The sequence below is a fragment of the Bombus vancouverensis genome, chromosome 11, assembly GCF_051014615.1.
Source record: "Bombus vancouverensis nearcticus chromosome 11, iyBomVanc1_principal, whole genome shotgun sequence".
In the NCBI taxonomy this organism is placed as follows: Eukaryota; Metazoa; Arthropoda; class Insecta; order Hymenoptera; family Apidae; genus Bombus; species Bombus vancouverensis.
Window position 1 is genome coordinate 10,190,677 of NC_134921.1, and position 22,541 is coordinate 10,213,217.

The window sequence follows — 22,541 nt, forward strand, 5'->3', positions numbered from 1 at the left end:
TTTTTTCTTTTTTTTTTTTTTGTCTTTTGCCGTTTAGTCTTTCAGAGAGACTTAGCTCTCTGGTCTCCTCGTGGCGTTTCCTCGTCGCTCGCGACAGATTCCATCAGCGTGGCGTTCCGCCTCAGCCCGCGGCATCGTCATCTCGTTCGTCAACGAAACAGGCTAAAACGGTCAGACGAGCCTACACTTACGAGCTTACGGAATGACGAAATGAACTGCGAAGGGCGGAAAATGCGGGGATCACGCGTTTCGTGTCGCGTTCGACGAATCCGCGAATAATCGGGAAGCAGAAGAAAGAGAGGAAAATAGGGAGGATGGTAGGAAGCGAGGGGTAAGATGGAAATAATTAAAAAGAACGACGTGGAAACTTCTCGTTCCGCTCTCCTCGCTCGCTGCTGCACCACCAATTATTGTGCTCTTTATCATCGTCATTACGCGCGATGATTATTATTATCATGCAGCGTCTTTAGTTTCCTTTTAGCTCCCCTTACGCGACGACGGATTCGCATAAAAAGATCCTCGATCCTCGTCAGCGTCGAAAAGCAGAGGGCGAATGAGCGAAAGTGTGCAGGAGGGGCGGAGGGTGGCACGAATGGCAAGTAGAATATCGTAGAAGGGGCTGACGGTTGAAAAAGAGGGGTGGCGAGCCTAGAGATATTATCTGGCGGTGGCGTTCTTCGGCCGCGTCTTTGTCGCATTCGAGAAGAAAACGCAAATTGGCGAACTTTGGCGAAACTCCTGTACAATGGGATCGCAGCCGTGGCAACAATGAGCCTTGTATCGGCCTTCTGGCCTCTTTCTCTCCTTACCTTTTCCCCCTGTGTATCGGGCGAGCGTGTCACTTTTGCCCTTTAGCTTTGAAACGCGAAAAGAAGAAGTTGCATTCATCTTCATTGTCGAAACGCCTGCGGAAGCAGCCGGACTTGGACAGGAGGCCGATGGACATTGTGCCCAGCTAACGAGAAGAAACCTTTGCTTATTCTTTCCTCCGTTACGAACGGGAAACGCGATTGAATATTATCGAAGAGTCGTCGTTGTGTTCGATCTTGATTCCACGCGTCTGAAATTTATCACTGAAAATATCGCTATCCAACAAATTTAGGCCACGAATTAATTTTCCTTTCGTTTTCTTTTTTTTTTTTTTAACTTTCCCTAGGATTTTTCGCGACGAAAAATTTACGCCGCTCTGTGGAACGAAAGTCAAACAGCGGTCGGTTCGTTAATGGACGGAACATCACGGCAAAGTTGGCTGTTTGTTCGAGGCATTGGACCGCGAAAATACGATTGAACGTGCTGCAGTATTGCGGCCAGCGTATGAAAGTTGACGAATAATTAAAGCGCGCTATCGAAATTACTTAGCGCGGTCTCGTGCACGGACGGAAACGCTTTTCGTTTAAATTGAACCGTTCGCGGATGGTTTGACTCGGGTCATCGTGGAGTGGCGCGGGCATCGTCGACGGCGAAATCGAGAGGAAGAACGAGACCCGATGGAAAAAGTTGAGCAGAGATGCCTTGTAAGAGCATTACTTCGCATTTAACGATAATTGCTCATTCGCTGGCAGTTCGTTATAAGATGAAAGAGTCGTGACTTTGCACGTTGCGACGCGCAACCTCCGGAGAGGAATGCAACGCCTCGACGTAAGCGCTGACAATATTCACGGTAATCCAATTGAAATTAATTCTCGAGCGAAGGCTCTTTGTTTCCGTCTCTGTCTTCTCTTTTCCTCTCCGACTCTGTTTCGTTCCCCTTGCGCCTCTCCCCCGAACAAAGTCTCATAACCTCTCCAACTGAAGGGGCCTGTGGAACCGGAAGTGACGTGAAATATCGCCGTGCGACGTAATCGAGCGCGCGCTGGAACAACGGATCTCTTCGAGGTTTGTCTACTTGTTACCGTGACCCTCTCAGGGTTAATCATGCGACCAAATCCACACGGTAACTCTACTCTCGGAGAGGACGCATCTGCCTCGTAAGTTGACCGTCGATTCTCTCTTTCCACCTTCTTAATTGTCCTTCGTTAAACGATATTACGAGTACATTTAACGGTGACTTAGTAGCCGTGAAAATTTCAATTTTGTTCAACCACCAACGCAAACGGGCGAGTTTCGCGTATGCTTTAACGATAGATCAATGTAACGTTGTTTGGATCGGAAAGATACTCGAACGAAACTAAGAAATTCGTCTTGTAATTCACGTATCTCCGTGATAATATCAAGAACTAACAACGTTTCGCGAAAGAATATCGCTATTCTGTACAAATTTCAAGATTGGATTTTCGCATGTTAAAGATTCGCTGATTCTACTGAATCGGAATACGTTTCGTAGATACGATAGGACCCGTTAATTTACCACGAAACACTGGCGAAATGCCGGTGAATTTGAGGATTATCGGACTACGAATTAGCAATCGGGAATTCGACGAAGCGATTCACGTGACGCTGCGAACGTGAACGCGTGTCGCCCACACGCATCCCGCGCGATAACAATCGCGCTCGCGTAGCGTGCGCGTCGCGTGAACAAAGCATAAGGCGTGTAAACGCCGCCTTCCTCATTAGAATGCCAAACATTCAGCCGCAAAGCGACTTCCTAACCTTCCTAATTCGGCGCTTCCGCGTGTTCTCTTCTCCACCCACGCGATCAACCAATCCAACACACAACCCACCATGTGTTGTCGTCTGCTATTGTATCTGCAGCGTACTCGTTTTCTGTTACACCGTGTGTTTCATCGAAATTGAGATTGTCGCACACTTGGAATATTCTGCCGGTCGATATGGCTTTTTTATTTAGTCGGAAATTTCGGTGAAAAATGATTAACAGAGAGAATTACAAAAGGCGAATAAATCGCGGTTTGGCTGGCACGCGGTGACGCGATGCCGCGATTCAGCGAATCAAAGTCGCGACTTTAGCGAAATTATCTCTACATTTGGAAAATCCCGTCGATCGGATTTTTCCAAATATAACAGTTGAACAAGATTAACGGAGAAATTAAAAGGCGGATAAATCGTGGTTTGTTACGCGGTGGCACGAAATCGCTATTCATTCGCTAAATCAAAATCATCGCCGCCGTTGAAATTATCACCGTATTTGGAAAATTTTGTCGATCGGTTTTTTCTGTTTTTTTTTTCTCTCCTTTTTTGTACATTTTCGATCAGGAAGGATTAACAGGGAGATTAGAAGGCGAATAAATCGTGGTTTGGCTGGCGCACGGTGGCGTGAAACCGCGATTCACTAAATCAAAATCGTCGACGCCAGTGAAATTATCTCCGCCGTGAATCTCCGTCAATAGCGGTCGCTTTTGAAAAATGAGAAATATGCTCGCGTCGAGTTCGCGAGATATTTCTTTCGAGGGTGAGAGAAAAGGGGGGTAGAGCGAGGAGAGTCATCGGAAATTTGTCGATATTTTAACCGGCTCTGCCTCCAGGGCATTTCGTCTAGCCATCCTCGTTCCCTTTTTTCGCCCGCCAGTTTACGTTCACCTACCGTCACCCTTAATACAGTCGTACGTACGCCTATGATTTATTGAAAGCTAAAAAAAACTCTCTCCTCTCTCTCTCTCTCTCCTTCTATCTCTGTTGCCCGATTAAAAAGTTCGCCCATTACCGGCCGCGTCGCGGTGGCATTCAGGACCCATTCAAAGATGTCGCATTGTCGCGAAGCCGTTTCGGTGCCTTGGAAAAAGCTGCCGAGCTTTATACAACAATGTGTCCTGACCGCGCGCATTCGAAGAGAAACCGCACAGCCGGTTTGCCGAGAAACCGGCATTTACCTCGCGATAGAATAATAATGGGCCGTTTATGCGAGACTAATACGCCAGCCTGTGCGCATGCAGACCGATGGAATTCGCGGATCATTGAGAACCGCTGCGGGCTAAGCTATCATAAAGCTGCCACCTCCGAAGCTGCTATAATAAACCGCGATATAACGCGGCAATAAATGCGCCGCGTGTTCGAGAGAGGCCACAGCTCTGAAAAACACTCGACCTATACATAACCGTATGGCGAAGAAAAGTTTTTCCTTCCCTTTCTCCGCTTCTTTTTCTTATCGTTTCTTCTCTTCTTTCTTTTTTTTTTTTTTTTTGCTTTTTTTCTTTTAACAAACGATGGCCCGGGCGGATGTAAGAGGTTCCAGGAAAATTAATTGCGATCCGTCTTATACCTGGGATCGATGCTTTAATTATTATTATTGGACCACCAATTTAGAAATGAAGGACGGAGTGAATGTGGTTGGAAATCGCGAGGGACCCTTCGCGCCGCCTTGACATTTTTAAACCTACGCGAGCAGCATTTCGCTTTATTGAAAAGTTCGTTTGACTAGTTTCGCCAGTGTTTCGTCGCTTTTCAATGTTTAACAAATCTATATTCGTACGACGATGGAAAAGAATAAAATTATTGTTCTTTTATCGCTAAAATCTACTGCGATAAGTATAAGCGAAAATAATGAATTGTTCGTCTTTTTTATCTACTTTTAGTAAGATTGTCCGAGTCGCGAAATTTTGACCCTGACCCGACGCGAGGCATCTAGCAATTAGAGAAAAGTAATCCTTCGTCGACTGACACAGTTCCATTACATTTTTCGTTCCGTCCCTTTATGTCCTCTGGGCGCCTGCGTGACACCAATGTACATAATAAATTAATAACGCGACAATGAGAGGTATTCCCGAGCAACGAGACAGAGAATGAAAGTCATGGAGGTACCATGCCACGGTTAATTTGTCGTTTCCTTTGGCCAGTGCGTCACGTTCAGTCTCATTCACCCGCTGCAGCACTTTCAGACTCGTACCGTCGATATTTTCCCCGATGACGTGTCGATCCTACAAATACCTTCCTTCTTATCGACGTTTTAAAATTCTCCGAACGTGAAATTTCTCGACACACATATATCACGGCGAAACTACTTCTCGTGAAAGCGTAGACTCCATTAGTACAGAAAAATTACACCGCCAGAAGAAGGAGACACTCGAAGTAATACGAACGGCGATGCATCCAGGCGCCGTTTTACGAACCGACGAACAAACACGAATACACAGCTTAACTTAATAACACAGTGCCTAAATTCGTGGTGCAAGCAGAGTCAAAGTATTCGAAGAAGAGAAGGGAATATTTTTCAAATTACGACGAAATTTATAAACCCGCGAAACCGGACGAAAGTACAATTTTTCTAACGTACGATTAATCGACGAATTACTAAATCTTAAAAACCGCTGCCTTGTAAAAACTTACGACTACTTCAGACAGAAACAGAAGTACGTGGAATCGTAATTTACCAGCGATGTATACCTGCTTCTACTTCTAAATTTGTTTCTCCTCGAAGATGAGATCTTACGTCGCGCAAAGTTTTCTTCCACTTTCTCAGCTCACTCTTCCGCAACGCGTCGTTACTGGCTCTCTCGCAGCACGATTACAAGGACACCCTATATTACACAGAGGGAGCAGAAAAAGGAATAGAAGGATATCGCGAAGGTGAAAGAAAAGAATCGTGCCGATGTTAGCATCGGGGGCGCGTATCATCGGTCCCCATTAAACGCATCCTACTTTCCCAACTTAATTCCATTCGAGTCGACCGCTTAATTGTACGGTCACGTTCTCGGACGTGCAGCAGGGTCGTAACGTCGGCCGATTGCGAAGGGGCAGGACAGGATTATATAGCTGGAAGCGCGTAGGAACGCGCGCAGACAGGAAATCCCCCTCGTGGCACGAGTGCAGTCCACATTAGGCGGCCGACACCGGGGCGAACAATCGGCCAGTAGGGGCTAATCCGACCGAGGCATTTCCATCCGGCGTTTCGGAACTTCCCACCAGCCGCTCAGATTCCGACGTCTACCCGCAGCCACGACCGCCTCCTCCACTACCTCCGTCGCCGCCTTTCCCCCACCGCCCACTTCTCTTTTCCTCCAACTTTGTTACAAACTGCAGCTAAGCTAGCCGCCCAAAATCACGCGACTTAATCGCTATTTCAGCGATGCACCCCTCCAAAACCTAACCGAGAACACGCTACCAGAACGCATTATTCGAATGCTGCTCTTATTTGCACCGGCTCGTTAAGGATACATTCTCCTCGCGTCTGATCCGTTCTCTCGCACCTTTTGCTGACATCGTCCATTCTCTCCGTTCCCCTTTAGGTTTACTTCTCTAATCGTGTTTCACGCCGAACCTGAGCGAAGACCCGTTTTAATTACTCGAACTTGAGGAAACTTTTACGCCATCTTATCTCGTTACTCGGAGTCCGAGGATCGTAAAGCTAATATTCCGTTCGGAGGTGGAAACGCCGTGACCATGGCCTGTAAACATTTCGAAGTATCGTACGTGTGTTGTAAAAGTAACGCGAGTGGCAAGTTTTTCAGAAAAATAGGAAAATCTATCCGGTGGTTGAAATCGTTTAAAACACGCGTAAAGCATCGAGCGTAGAAAACAATGGCGAATTTATATTTTCGTGACGTTTTCGTTTTTATCCTTTGGAATCCTCCGTTGACAGGGTTCGATGTTCCTTCAACAGAAGCGAATTATTTCGAGTCGCGACACTTTTGAAATAGCCAGACGCGCGATACGAAGCCAAGCAATTGTGCAACCGAATCGTTGCTTTGTCAAACAACTTTGTTATAGAAATTATGTTACATAGAAGTCGTGGAGTAAGAACGCGTTTCGATAAATCTTGTTAGTCTCTTTTGCGGATACATGGTTCGAATAACCGCGCCTTCTAGGCTACTTGACGATATTCTCGGACCAGACCACGCGGTTCGTGCCAACTGCATTTTCCTCAAATCAAAGCGAACTTGCGCTCCTATAAATCTCGACCCTGTAACATGACTTTCTATTTCCGTTCTCTGGTGGTTTTAGCACGGCTGATTTACGCATCTCGATTGAACGAACGTCAGCGCGCCGATAGGTGAAACGCCACGAGAAAACCGAATCGCTCGGTAATCGGTGGACGATCGTACGCGTCGCCATCGATGTCATCCATTTTTCTCTCTGGTGGTAAGAATCACGGAGAGAAAGGAAGTGGAGCGCGAATGCATCCCGCGAATTATGCAATTGCAACGTTAATGACCGCGGTCTCTGAAATCGTTCTCCCTTTCTCTCTTTCTCTCGAGGTTGTCGACGCTTGGCGGCGAATCGACCGCACGGTTATTGCTTTATCGCGTATTCCATTTTGTGGTGTGACTGTGTTGGAACGTCGCGCACGCAGTTATGCATTTGGAACGCATTAACGCGTCCTCGTAGACGTTTTTGTTCGGTTGGTGCGACTGGTTGTTCTTCAGTCAGTGTGTAGCGGATACATGGCTCGCGACGACGACGACGACAACGATGAAGATGACGATGACTATGAAGATAACTACGACGAGGCTCTGAAGTACGCAGAAAGCCTGTACAGGTCGCTTCAAAGACAAACCAGCAGCGAATCTCGCCACTTCGAAACATTGTGGTCCTCTCTTTCTCCGTCCCTTGGATCCTATCCCCCTTTTTACCTTCCCCTTTCTGTCTTTTTTTCACTCTTTCACGGTATTTTCCGACCGCCTCTCGTCTCCTATTTCTCTCGCTCTTATCCACTTTTCTCCGCTGTTCCCTGTCGCTCGATGGCCCCCTCTGCACCCGTCCGTTCGTCCGTCTGTCTGTCTGTTCGTCTCTCTTCGCTTAAAGCCCTGTACACACATCGCAGCGTGTACATGCGGTGTGTGCACGGGACTCTAAAAAAGGCGGCCGGGGCCATTCGATGGCAGCTGTTCCACATTTGAAGGATGGATATTCTTCGGGCTTTGTCGCCACGACAAAAGACCCTCTTTCACAAAAGGCCGAGCCGAGCCGAGCTTTCCGCGCGAGTCTCTTTCTTTCTCTGTCTCTCTGAGAGCCTGGCACAAGCATTCAGGGGTCTAAGTTCCATATGCGCCACGGCAGAGGCACAACCAGCACCACCACCACCTCCTCCTCCTCTCTTTCTCTCGTCTACTCTTCCCTTCCCTTTTACCTATTTCTCTCTTTCCAATGTTCCTCTCTGACCCCAGTGTTACGGCTCGACGAGCGACAGTTCCTCTCCCTCGACGCGAAAGCTTACGAGGACTCGCCTCTGGTAATTAGACGCCCGCTATTACCGTATGATCCCCCTTTTCCGTGGGAAAAAGCTGATAATCCAGTTCGAGTTCTGCGCTCTTGTCGCGTACCGGAGTTAATGATAATTCCGCTCGACGCGGCTGGTTAGATCGTTAGCGAAAGTATTTCACAACGGAACGAGGTTTCTAGGACACTCTGACCATTCTGCGCCCCTTTCCATTCGTTTATTTTACGTATCGGGATTTTAACGAAACCAGCTTCCTCCTAACCAACGACCTATATATCGATATCGTGTTCGGTTACATCGGGGTTTTTCTTTCTTTCTTTCTTTCTTTTTTTTTTTAACGTAATTCTCCCCCTTTTACAGTCTGTCTGCTGGAATTCCTCTCACGAGAAACGCGAGTCTTTCGTACCACCACCAGTCCCCATGACCGATAAAGGAGAATCGTATGGTGGCTGGGAAAAAACCGTCCGGAAATGCCAAGCATCGACTAGTAACCCTTAGCCGAACTAGTTTCCTTTTGATTCGAACGGAAACTGTCACCCCGCCCGTTTCGGAACCAGTGTCCGTACACCGCTGCCAGAGAGGACTCGCTCGTAGAACGACGAACAGTCTGTTCTGTGGTGACTAATGAATTTGCTACGAGCTGCTCTTGCTCGACGACCCCGTTTGACCCTAGGCAGCTTTGAAGCTACGAGACGCGTTACGAACAACCGGCACACGAATCTACCAACGTGCCACGCAACCAGTCTCCCTCGTGCTCGTTGTGACTCACGAATGATTAAGTCCGTCAGCCGGCCCATGATTTCGCGATGGAATTTCGTCGACAGATTTCATCCTTCGATTAAACTATCCGAGGTTAACTCTGCGTATACGAGCGTAAATTACAAAGTGATACAAAACGCTCGTATATGTTCCAATACGAGCTTCGTTGTAAATTTTAATATACTACGACAAAGTATAATATACTAATATCGTAAAACGATAGTCGACACTTATCAATGTGACGAGATCCGTTCCTCGCAAGTTGAGGAGAGTCGTCGCGCAAAAGCGTATTAAACAGAGTTCTTCGACTTCATTAGGCTAAAGTCGGGCTTAAATTAGAAATAAGCACGAGAGTTTCTCGCGTGACTGGAATCGAAGGTTTCCGATCGTGAGCACGAGTTGGCTGGATGCGTGAGCGAAATTAATAATTCCCGATCGTGCGATCCCAGCGATTGTCCAGCAGCTGCGCCGCCTGTCCCTAAATAAATTTTGTTTATTCGAACAGAAAAGGTACCGAATTTATTATCCCGCTTCGCGATCGTTCGTCGAACTCACAATTAGTTGCTCTGTAACACGCATTTGCTTTCTAATGCATTGCATCGGTTAGGCTATGCTTGCAGCCTGCTCTGACCAATAAAACATCTGTAGAACGACGTATCTACTTTCGTAAGAATCCATGTGAATATGTTTTCAGCGCCTGGTCTCGTAACTTCTGTGTAGATCTTCGGATTGATTTCATTTCGCCGACGTAATGTTAATTAACAAAGTTTCACAATGTATTATACAACACGTACGATATGCGCGTAAAAGTTTTCGATAGCAAGGAAGAATTCTATTTGATCATTGCGACGTATTCGTCGGAACGTTAGTTGGTCGGAGAACGGTTCCGCCATATCCATAGCCCCACATATACGTGCAATTTCCCTCTTGCCTATACAAATCTGAAGATGATAAAATTCAAGACGTACGAGTGAAATTCACCGGGAACCACATTGGAATACCGGGTCCCCTCTATACGGTGATCGATCGTCTATTGAAAATTATGAAAAACCCCCTAATTCCAGCGAATATTCGAAGCGTATCGATTCCGAGCTGCACGTACGACTAACGACTCGGTATCGGAAGAATTTCATTTAAATCGGGCTCGATTGAATTGAAATTTTTCCATCTCGCGGCTCGCGCCGTACAAACGCGGCCGCAACAATTCAAAATATGAAATATGGCATCGTGATCAATTTTTCGGTACTCGTATTCTCGGCGGACGCAAATTTTTCATCCATACCATACCTCGAAAGAGAAGAGAAGGGAAAGACGCGAGGAAGGGTGAGTCGAACGATGGGTGTCGAGACGATTTTTCCAAGGGATGGGAGTGATCGAATGCATCCTGAGACGTCACCGACGAAGATCGCCTCGGATGTCTCCGCGATGTCGCTCGATAAGTTTCGGACCATTTCGGCTGTGCTCGTCGTGAGTGGTGGTGTTTGCAGAGGGGGGACTCGTCCGTGATTCGATTCAGTTCTCGTACGTCCGCGCAACAGTTCAGATACCCATCGTGTAACAGGGATTCGGCCTTCCTAATTGGAGGAGTTTGTGTTGAGTTAAACGAGATAAACTGATACAAGTGCGCCTCGAGATAAGCTTCGACTCTGGCCTCTATCCCGTAATTGACCGAATTCAAAAATAAAGAGCGTTCACGCAGATAGATCGTCTGTTTTCCACATTGATTGCTGATTGCAAGAAGATAGAGCTGTAGAAACCGGTGGCAAGGTAACGTACATTTCATCAACCAGCCTAATTGGAACGACGATTAATTCGCGTCTCGCCTTAATTGGCATCTTTGCTTTATCGATTGTACATTGGTCTCTCGCGGTCCCTGGTTTATTTTACTCGCACGTTAGATTATGACTAGAATGTACGAGTGCTCTGACGAGCGCGTCAGAAGGCTCAAATATAGTGGCTGACGAAAATATTTGAACGCTCACCATACAACTCATTCGTGTGTTATATAAAACATTTTGAAATTTCTCTTGCATTTGAATAACGGAAAATAATGTCACGATCAAATATATATTGGTAAATAAATTGGTCCACGAAAAGATTGATTGGACTCTGGATGGGTTCAAAAATATAATTCGATATTTGGAAAAGCAACGATCAGATTGTAGTTCCTCTGCGACTACTTTTATAGAATTAATAATTATTATTATTAGAGAATTATTATTTTATAGAATTAATAATTACGTCGTATTAAAATTCTCCTGTTGTATCGTAGAGCGACGTTCAGATCAGAAAATCCTGCAAAAATATACCTAACGTCTTTCTTTCCTACGATCTTCGTACATAGATTCTTACGAATGATATTTCAATTTCCAAACGTATCCACTGTAGCCATAGTTCCATACGTCCGCATTTATCGAGCACAAACGAAAAAGAAAAATTCTCGCGGCACTGTTAAACTGTCTAATAAAGCATGGCATATTTCGAAGGTGCATGCATAACGAAGCATTTTTAATGCATACATTAAAAAAGCAATCTTCGGAAAATCGGGTGGTAGCTCGGTGAATTTTGAGCGAGAGTGGAACTGTTCAATGGGACGTAGAGAAAGGAAAAAGAGGATGGCGTGTGAGACGCGTATCGGGAGGACGCACACACGCCCCTGGCATGCTCCGGTTCCCATAAAGTTGCTCCCCACGTGGTGTTAAAACCTTCTCTATATCTCCGGCGTTCGTGTCCGCCCGTTCGTCCATGTGTTACGACGACGATACGAGAGAACCGCGATGACCTAACCAGACTGTCAATTAAAACGCCACCGTATACCACTTAAACTGTTCTAAATTTCAACCATTAACCCCCCACATGTCTCCGGCTGTTGTTCACGACCTATAACCCGCGATACTAAGAAGGGAAGGTACGAACTGCGTAATGGTAACGAAAGAAACGCGTCTTCCTTAATCGACGCGCGCCATCCTCGAATCGTTGTCACGACATAGGCGCCGAAGGGGAAAAAACAGGCTATTCCTGTGATTAAAATCAATTAGCGGTTCGACGGTACAATCATTAATCTCGTTAACGTTGCAACGCGCCGTTAATCGAACCACGTGTCTCATTTCGTATTGCTTAACGCCTATTTTCATCAACGTATCTTCCGTATTGCGCTGTCGCCCGTACACCGAAACGTTTGCCAAAATCTTGACACGGTGATAGACTGTCGAAAGAATTAAGAGCACGGAGACAATTAAATTTGAGTAGTGTCACACACGGAATTTAGGATAATGACAACTTGATCTCTCAGTCGCGACTTGAGAAACAGAGGGCCGCGTCGTCCGTGTCTGTTCGTTGTCAAGGAAGCTTATACGAAAGAAAAAAGGGTCTCCGCTCTCGAGTGGCATCGGATGAATAGGCCACCCGTTGGCCGCGCAGAGTCATCCGGCTTACGTTCTTCTTTCGTGACGAATCGCCGACCAAAGGAGTGCAGGAGACGCATACGTTGCAGAAGTGCGACGCACGCCTCTGTTTCTCTCTCGGAGAATCCAACCCCTGCAGCCACTCGCGCAAACTCGCCTGCCTCTACCTCGGTGTGCGTCGGGCACACGCAAACTCGCAGTATGTAGCGAACTAGAAACGAAAAAGAAGTCGCATTACTCTCGTGCATGTTATAGGGACGTACTCATTAGTAAATGAGCCCTGGGCAATCGAGTGTCGGGGTCCCAGGTGTTATCTCTCCTGGCGAACGAACGATGCGAACGAACCCCAGAACCACCTTCGCGTCCCACCGTGTATATAAATAGCGCTGCGCTAGGGTAACGGAGAGGGAAAAGCCGGTTCGTTCTCCGTGGCATAATGCCTTTTGTTAATTATTACAGCAGCCACACTTAGGGGCTTAAAATTCGCCATAAATAATCACTGAGACAATACCACCCCTCCCCTCCCCCCCCCGGACACACCAATACCGAGTCGAAGAGTCGGCTCTCTTGCTCTCTTTCGCCGTATCGCAGTACCAACACGCGCAAACCTCATCGTCGCCGTCGCCGTCGTCGTCGTCGACCCTTTCTCCGCTCATTTTCCATCGTCCACCCCCCACCCACTGCCTCTCGCCAGTGCTCATTGCACCCTTACGCCCCCGTTTTTCGACTCCCTTTCACAGCCTTTCCTTTCTCTCGTTTCGCTCGCTCCGTTTCCTGTTCGTCGTTTCCTGTCGATATCCTCCGGCAAAATCCGGCAAAAAAAGAAAGCTACGCGCGCGATATTCGGAACGCGGCGGGCGGTAAGGGTGGCCGATGGGGGCGGAGAAGGGAAGCGCGAAAAACGACGCCGCGAGAGACTACGGCAATTTAGCCGGCGATGTAGCTAAAGCTTGGAATTAATCGGTGGATCGAGTGCTGCGTCCCTTGCAGCGCGTCGTTACGATTTTCTTTTAAAACCAAACTCGTGAAACGCTAATGATATCGCCCCCTCCCCTTTTTCCGCTGAGTTCGCGCTCCTTCCGTTTCTTTCACCTGCTGAAATTATTTGTACATATTTGGAGAGCGTGATGATACCTTTGCAGTAGGCAGATTATGGGATAGTTCGAGTATACAGCAGGTTACGAAAATATCCGAACACTTGGCAGAAACCGTTCGCGAATGCATAAGACGAGACGCCTAGAAACGTTCCGTGTTACGTGTCCGTTGCGTACGTTCCCAGTAAATGTCTTGCAACCTCTCTGCATAGACTTCCAGAATCGTTCGAAACTTTGCCAATTTAATGGGGACGGTCGTGTCTCGTTGGTGTTGGTAAAATTTAAAAACGTTTTATGCGATACATATCACATGCGCATACATAAAAGTTTCCTTTACAGTCGTTACAGAGTTGGCGAAATTAGAGAAGAGTTTCAGATTAGAATTCGCAGTTCCGTCCGGCCAACGTAATATTTTTAACCGTGTCATTAGACCGCCGTGCGAGGAGAGATCCGCGAAAGATCGTAATTTTTCGAATGTACTCCGCTTTAAGGAAACCCAAAGCATTTTCCATGAACGTAATTTTCTTCGCAATGTAACTCCGCTTCCTCGTTCCTTCGCTGCTCTGCTTTTAAATTATCCGCCTCTTTAAGCACGCCTCCGCCGGCATTGCAAACGTAAGACGAGGATATAATTGGAGAGCAACAACCCATTAACATTTTGCAATGACGAACGATATCGCGGATACGAATGGCATATGAAATCAAATGGCAGAACAAATGGAGAGATTGGCGAAGGAATTCTCTTTAATCGATTTCTGATTCTATAGAGAAAAAGCTTGATGTTTCAAGTACGATAAACCCTTGGTCAATTAGCAACGAGAAAAGGGGATGTTGTACGTCGTAAGGGATGAAACTTTATCATCCTCTGGCTACCGGCTTTCCATTAGCAAGCGTTCGTCGACGATTTTTCAGCGTCAGATTTTTCAATGAGCCAACAGATCGGTACTACCCGGTAGGGAACGTGCTTGCAAGAAGATAGATACTTACTTAGAACTCTTTACATCAGGAACGCTTTTTATCCGGCGCGGTTTAGGTTAGGTTTAGATCGTAAAAAACTGTCGGTCGATCGGCCACGATTCGCGGACCAAAGAAAGGAGGAAACGATAGCGAACCTGGTTGACGTTAAATTTATGACCATCGCTAAGCACAGAAACTCTCCCCTGTCTTTTTTATCGATTCCCAAATCCTGCCAAGTGATTTTCACGGAAAGACCGCCTGGGGAAAGTGGATGTGAAACGCGCGTGGAATTAATTGAAACGAAAAGCGTCGAATTAGCCGCACACCGCCAGGTGATCCGTTACAAAACCTTGAAGAAAAATCGGATTCTTTTTTTAAATAGCCAATGGCTTTTTCGACGATTCCGCCGGTTGCTTTCCCGATGACGCTCGCTCATTAGACGCGGCCGATAATTGGAACGAACGGAAAAATTCGCTCGAATATAGTAGACAGCCGATGTGTCGCGTACGAGGAATCGAATTTTTCTGCGATCGGAATTTTTGTCAGTTGACTGACCATTATATAGATCCTTCGTGAATTTCAAATTAAAATCGGTGAAGTTCGAAGGGAGACGTGACGGTATCATCGTGATTTCCCAAACGTCGATTCGATCGGTATTCCGTTGAATTTGAATTTTTTTCCCAAAGTAAAATAATCCCCTTTCGTGACGATAAGAGGCGCGCTAACGAACCAAAATTATTTTTCTACCTTTAATATGTAACCTATACCTCTTTTTTTCTTTTCATCAATCAGTTTCATATTGAAGCTATCTCTTCATTGTTACACGTACGAGTCATTAATTTAGTCATCCAAAATTCTAAAATGTATCTCTGCCCTTATCTAGTTTCTACTCTCACAATAGGATCGATGTATTCCAACATATTCCGTACTATTATCATCATACTATATCGAGATTATGCGCCATAATGATCCTTATTAACGCGATATTAGTACACGTATCTGGTGAGTTGCACGCGTTGTGATTAGCGCACAGACCTGTTTGTCCCTGGCTGTCAACTCGATTCTCTCTCTCTCTCTCTCTCTGTCTGTCTGTCTTTCTCCCTCTCTCTTTAGAAGTTTCGCGACAAAATGCCTTTTGTCGATCGCTGTAGTGGCAAACATGCGTTCAACTTGGCGAGCTTCGTTGCATCGAAACCGACAGAGTGAGAGGGAAGTGGCTGAGGCGCGGCAGACGATGGAAGGGGACTGGATGGACGACAAGGGTCAGCTGATAGCGGACAATTATCTCTCAGTTTAACCCGAGCGATCCGTGCCTCTAGCCGCGATGTTGTAAAACATTATTGTACGCAGTCGGTCGATCGTCCTGGGAAATCAGCTTTCGTGAAATATTCGAGGAAACGGTTGTTTGCGGTTAATCGAACTTTCCTTTGCATGTCAGTGACGATAAAAAATACCGTATACTTGGTGCTTTTAATATGACCGTGGTCTAAAAACGTTCAAAATTGATATATCACGTTGGACGTTTTTATCGAAGTTTCAAATCTAATTTGGATGTCTTACACGATGGATGACACGGTAAGAGGATATCAGAGAGCTATGGAATAAATTGTTCGGTGTATTTTAGTCGCCGGCAAACACGATATATTTCCGTCCTTTTATCGGTGCAACTGCCTTTTGCGGTATTATGTCATCGGTTGTATTAGATTCCGCGACGTGGCACGGCGCGCCATTACCTATCCCCTTGTGTTTTCCGTTACGAATTGCAAGCTGTCAATGATAAGGACCCGTACTTTTCGTAGAAGGTAAGGTATCGTGTAACGAATCGAAATTGGTTCTACTGTATGCCTCTTGTTGCACTTCCAAGAATTCGTATGTCGTTCATACATCTTATTATTTCAAGTTTTCTATCGTCGCGCAAGACAAGAATATCGTTTGATCCGATGAGAAGAAGTGATACGCTAAAGAACAGTTTAGTCGGAACAATCGTTGAGAATATACTGTAGAAAGCGCATCAACTTACCCTTGAAAATTGCCATTTTAGACCAGTCGTTTTCTAAAGTTGAGCTAACGTTAAAAAATATCATTTGATTAAAATAACGAATCGACAATTCTATCCGATGCTTTGTAAATCAATTTATATCAACGAATTAACAAGATGGTGTTTCTCAGCGTTCAACGATTAAACAATGTAAGAACTTCATCATCTACAATTCTGTTCCTTCTCGCTTCTTGCGTTATGTAATTTCGCCTTTGCTCTATCCTTATATTATAGATATATCTTCGATTTGATAGCATATCGAACGCCGGCTTCAATTCGATCGCGATTGGAATATCGACATATTTATTTTAACGTTATGCGCGTCGCGTTTCGTTTCTTTGGCTTGTGCGCTCGCTCAATCGCAAATTTTCTGAAAGCGATCTGAACAATTCGAAGACTAAATTTTATTTTACTTCAGAAAACTTCGCCTTAGTTTGTATTTCATATTTTACGTATTAAAGATATCGCACTGCGATATAAAATACGAGTTAAATCAGAGGGTTACGTTCCGAAATAGTTAAAGGAAAATGCAACGCAAACGTACTCGGTTATCGAGCCACCCTTAATTAATTGAACTTCACCTTCGTCGGATAAGAGGCAGTTGAGAAAATAGCAGGTTAGGATGTTGCTCGTGAGCCACGCTATTCCACTACTTTCCACCGGAATCGAGATTTCTCGTTAGAGGTTAATTCGCACAATTGAAGCGGTTGCCATCTTAAAACGACTGCCTCTTTCCTCTTCGCCATAGTGTCATTCCCCTCGCCAGCCTGGCAACGGTTTCCCATTTCGGATACAGGTTTACCCTCTGACGCGACCAGACGGGAAAACAACCGGAAACGGAAGGGATGCAGAGACACAGAGAGGAAAAGCTACAGAGAGACAAAGCAACGGTAACGATAGAAAAATGCAACAGGAGCGGTTAAAACGCAACAGTAAACAAAGAAAACATAAAGTACATCAACTTGAAAAATTCAGTTTTATTTCGTAGTTTAAACGTAAAAAGGAGACGACGCTTGTTCTCAACACGTTGCCATCGTTCGCGACTATTAAGACGCTTACAGAAATCGAAAAAGTCGTTAGAAATTTATCAGAAACTTTGCAATTATCATTTGCTTAAAACTTCTTAATTATTCTTTACATTCATCTTCTTATTCTTTTTTACATCGAAACTTCTTAAATTAAAAGATCGTGGATATTGAAATTTTCGGATTATTTTCTTGTAACTATTACAAATAAATAACTTTTGGAATTATATTTCCTGCGTACTTCGAACTTCGCATAATTCTCACCGATTACATAGTCGTTCCTTTGATAGTGCGAGCCAGTTACACATGAAAAATTAACAGATGTTTCAATATTCACGAACGAGGATAGCTTGGAAATCGGCGTAAAACGTACAGCGATATAAAATGAATTCTCAGTTGAATTCGCGAATCAAAGCTCCGGCAGGCAAGCTTCCACGTAGCTGTTGCAGGCAAAACGGTTCTGCTTACACCTTGGCGAAGCGCAGGTTCGCGACGACGCACGGGGGAAGGGTTTATGCTTCCTCAAATTAGTTTGTACACGGGAAATTTATCATAACCCCACCCTGGCCTCACTCCAGTAACGTAAATACTATCGTAAACGTGCAGCCGTCGTTTGCGACCCGGCGAGAAGCTGTTTCTCTCGGGAAGAAGGGAGTGAAGAAAGGGAGCGAGCTCGGGTCGATGTGCACCCATTCGGTTGGATTTCCATCCGAGCGACGAGAATCCGTCGCGTTGAATACTTGTCACGAAACTAATGGCCCATTTCCGGCGTTGCGCGCCTTCGACTGTTTCTCAGCTTGCTTTTCTTTTGCCTCCAGCTTCCTCCCCTTCTGTTCAGCTGCTTTTTCTTGCATTCTCTTGTCCGATCAAGGCAGAAGAAGCAACTGTCGGGGGCAAAAGGCGACGAACACCAGCGTCTCTGAAGGACAATTAAGCGAATTGTCTTTCGTGATTCTTGAAAGAACGGTGTCGATCTTCTTCTGTCTTAGCGATAATTGGCCAGGAGTAGACGTTGACCTTCGCGTGACGACCTCTTCATCGTTTCCGAAGCAGGAAGGATTTGTCTTTATCGATGGTATCATTGCGTGGCTTGCGGTTTACTACGCTGATGCTTGCTTGGCTCCCCTTGCTTGGTTAGAATATAGTCGTAGCCTGCGCGATATTAGGTCGTAAAATTGTCATTTTGCGGGATTTGATCGACGTATTTTCACTTGTCCCCGAGAACGTGCAGGCTCTCCTCTATACACAGTGTTTCGTCCGCTACTACGGCTTCTGTTTTAATATCTTTGCACCGTATTGCAATAGCTTCTCTCTCAACGCCATTACGATTATTTTTTAGGATAATTTAAATATCGACGGAAGTAGTTGAAAGTAGAAAGAAACCGGAAACGTGCCCAAAAGCGTTGACGGTAAACGAACGGTTTTAAAGAATGTGACTGTTAGTGTTTACAGACTGACCATTAAGTGAGACGTCGCCTGTGACAGATACTCGACTAGAGGGTAAAATCGGTGGGTCTGTTAAAAATCGAAGACACGGGAATTGGATTAGAAGGACCGGTGAAAAAGGTCGCGCGGTCGTTTATTCTCTCCTGAACCCTGTCGAGTGAAGCTTAGCCTGAAATAACATCTGGTTGTTGTCAAGTGCTCTTCCTGCTCCAGTCGATTCATCTTCGATAAGTTACAAGGTTAGTGACACGTGCGATGTGCGCTCAGCGTTAGTATAAACCAAAGTAACAAGTGATTGATAAAACAACAAAGTGTCAAAATCTACAGGTCCAAAAATTTCGACCAACCAATTAACCGTGAATTAACGAGAACTCGAAAGCTCCATTGGAACTGTACAAAGGCCACGTTAAACTCGATCAACGAAAAAAGCAAAATATTGCGTTTAGACCTTAGATCGTGGATTTTTCTAACAGCCAGCTATCGTCGTCTTTTAATTTAATTAACGCGTAATCGATAGACCCTTTCAGGGTTAGGCTACAACGATTCTTTCGGAAACTTTAGGTTCGCGAGACTTTTTCAAAGGAAAGGCAGACGAGATAGAGATTCGAAAAATAGTGAACGACGAAGGTAGAACTGGGCGAGACCGGCTAACAGGGGATGAATCGGGGGAACGGGGTGTAGATGGAATAGTTCAATGGCCGGAAAGCACAAAACCGATGCTGGAAATAATGCCTCTCGTGGCGCGCGCGGAAAAATCGCAACATGGCTGTCGCGTCACATGCACTTTTCACTTTTTTTCGCGATTCCTCCGCGATTGATTGACAGATCATGCCGTTCCCGGCTGCGTATCTCTCCCCTATCAGGTAATATCCCAAGCCTGGAGGTACGCCGCGTCGCTCACGACTCGAGGAAAATTCGACCAGCTGTCCAGCCTACTGACAGATCATATTTACGAATGCTCGGGTAAACTTTTGTACCCGCGTTTCGGCCATTAACCATGATTTAGGATGCCAGCGAACGAACATTTACACGCGTAACGACGTTGCTCGTTCTAATCTTAACCCTCCATGGGCAAATACATTTTCAAACCCTTCATAAGCAGGCTGGGTCTTGTGCATCCACGTCCAATTATTTTACCGCTCTGCACGTTGAAAAGGTCTAAACTATTTTGAAATATTTGTTAGTTTCTACAACGTTACGCAACCGGGTTTTAAATGAAATGTCCAAAAGATTTCTCGGGAAAAATTCGCACATTCACAACATTCTATGGGAAAATCGCAGTAGCTCGCGAGTAAAATTTCGCTCGAGGTTGACTACGGACGTTATTACGATCGGTGACTCTGAATCGTGAATGTGTTAGTTACCACCATACAATACAGTTATTTAATATTCTGCAACTATGGAAGTATTGGATTTTTCTACGAACATGATAATGGAACACGTGGAATATTCTATATACGGAAGGTAATGTTTTAATCGCGTTCGTGAAAAATAAGTTAGTTCGTTAATCGGATATTCGGGAAAGAGACAAATTTTGGCTATACAGAAATCCGCATAAATTCGAAAGCTCTTCTCCTTTATGCATCGAGTCTATCGATGGTTCGTACACGCCTGAATGCCTGTATGCCGCAGTCATCTCGATCATTTTCCCTCGACGCGTCAGCAGTAAACCGCTGAAGCACCTTTTCATCGAGAATTTCGCGCGATCGAGCAACACAACGGGCAAAAGAACACGAGCAGAACGAAAACGCTTTATCGCCGAAGATAAAGCGAAGGAGAGGGTTAGAACATCGGCAGAGGTAGCGTACGGTTGGAGACGAAGGAAAAGGGACCGATCTGGACGATCCAATAAAAAGTAATGGTTCGAAAAGTCAGGGGTCTTTGGCGAAAAGTCGCCCCGACACCTTTTAAGCCTGCAGACGAACGTTCTTCCATCCACCCCTTTCGTCGTCCTTTTAGCTTAAACTCGATGCGACGGTGCGATCATCCTCGCGAGACACGAAATTAAGCTGCAGTTAAGTGCAGGCCTGATGAAAAATTAACGGTGACTGCAGGCGCGGATTTCCTTCGTTTCGCCTTTATGGAAATTTCGGGACGAAATTGTTTTCCCTCCCGCCATCTTCCCCCACCCTTCTTCATCCACCCCTTCCGTGAGCGACGTCTGCCACCATCCTCTCCTCTTTCACTGTTCGCAACGAAATTGTTTTCGAAATTTATTAGAGCAGGTCTGTACCTACACTCGTCGCGCTCATGACGATTTGTGATTTCAATTATTTCCCGGCTCCTCCGTGCTGTCATAGAAATTGGCATAATTCTAAAAGCACGACCGGTTACAGACGAAAATTTATCGCGGCGTGGCCAATTGTTTTTCGAACGTAAATGGCCCTTGTTCACCGAGGAAAAGAGAGAATTACGAGCATGGTAATTGTTAGGCGGACATCAATTACCAACGAGCGGCTATACATGGTAATTTTCCGGAGCAAGGTTTTCCCACGGCTCTTTCATGCTCGACAGATATCGAATGTTTCCAAATGTAGGATAGCCGACGATAGGACGATAAAATTGCGGTGTTGCTATCGACGCTCGCCTTATCGTAAATCACCGATAGCTACCTCGCTTCGATTATGTAACGTCTCGTCATCCTGCTCACGATACCCAGTCTCCTTCTTTTTTTCCTCTGATCTCGTCCGTCTTTCAGTTTTAACGTCGAATCTAGATACGAGGTACTCGCGACAAGATGGAATTAAAGCTCGCCGATCGGTAAATTCCTGAGGGTTCGATGATTATTTTTTCCGGCAGATTGGCTTCGCAACTCGCACTCCGGTTTTCCCGATAATCATCTTTCCCGTTGACTAAAATTTCCTCGCGTAACTTTGATCTTTCGATCGAGGCATGAAAAAATCAAAGGCGGGCGAGCTTCGTGTCCCGGTAGTTATCAAATGCATTTCATTTTCAGGCATATTTCATTTTCTCTCGTACGCATCGCGATCCATGCGTGCCACAGCATCGTGTCCCGGAAAAATTTTTCTTTACTTCGTTCGTCTCGCCAGTTTCTTTTCCCATCTACGTACGTACGTACGTACGTACGTTTCTTCTCTCTACAACCAGTTCGTTCTTCCCTCCTGTTTCTTGATTTCTCTTCGTCTTGGTGTTCTCCCTTTCTCTCCTTCTCTTCACATTTATCAGCCGAAAGCTCGAGCCACGGAGGCCGCCCATTATCACTGGAGAGATAATTAAAAAGGCAGGCGCGGGAGAGATATTAAAGCGTTGAAGAGAGGGTAGGCTCTTATCAGCGGGCCGTTATCGTTTGACGGCCATGTTGGGGTCGACTTCTTATCCTCTTTGCATCTTTGTTTCTTTACTCCATCCTCGTGTTTCCTCTTTCCTTCTACGTATCTCCCTCCTTCTCTGTCTTATCCCTTTCCGTATACATAATCGCTTTTACGTGACAGATTGTAACTATCTGGCCACTTCTTTTTTCCCTGCGCGTCTTCGATAATCGAAGGGTCTAGATTATCGACAGATATCTCGCTCCGCTATTCGTACTCACGATTGTCGAAGATTAGTGAACGAGCCAACACGATCGTCAATCTTGACGATCGATAGCGTCTCCAATGACGTGGAATTTCGTATTTTAGGGCTATCGGTCCAACATACAGAGCTGGAAGGAAGGCTAAACGAAACGTAGGTCCGTTTGATCGAAATGGATTTAGCGTGCTTTAGTTTCATAGAAATGTTTAGATACACCGATAATTATTCCCCGAATTGATT

General features: G+C 45.6%; 1 long non-coding RNA gene across 5 annotated transcripts in view; it reads left to right on the forward strand.

The window, feature by feature from the left end:
• The window catches only part of LOC117154787 (uncharacterized), a 74,792-nt gene that overhangs the window by 24,603 nt on the left and 27,648 nt on the right, over window positions 1-22,541 (forward strand). For 2 of the 5 annotated variants that reach the window (XR_013059565.1, XR_004463833.2), the window contains exon 1: window positions 15,568-15,836. The exons of 1 other annotated variant lie outside the window; for it this stretch is intronic. This is a non-coding gene — a long non-coding RNA (uncharacterized LOC117154787). Of the gene's footprint in view, window positions 1-10,330; window positions 10,574-15,567; window positions 15,837-18,776; window positions 19,010-22,541 lie in introns of those variants that run through there. 2 more of the 5 variants (XR_013059564.1, XR_004463832.2) reach the window with 2 other exon arrangements.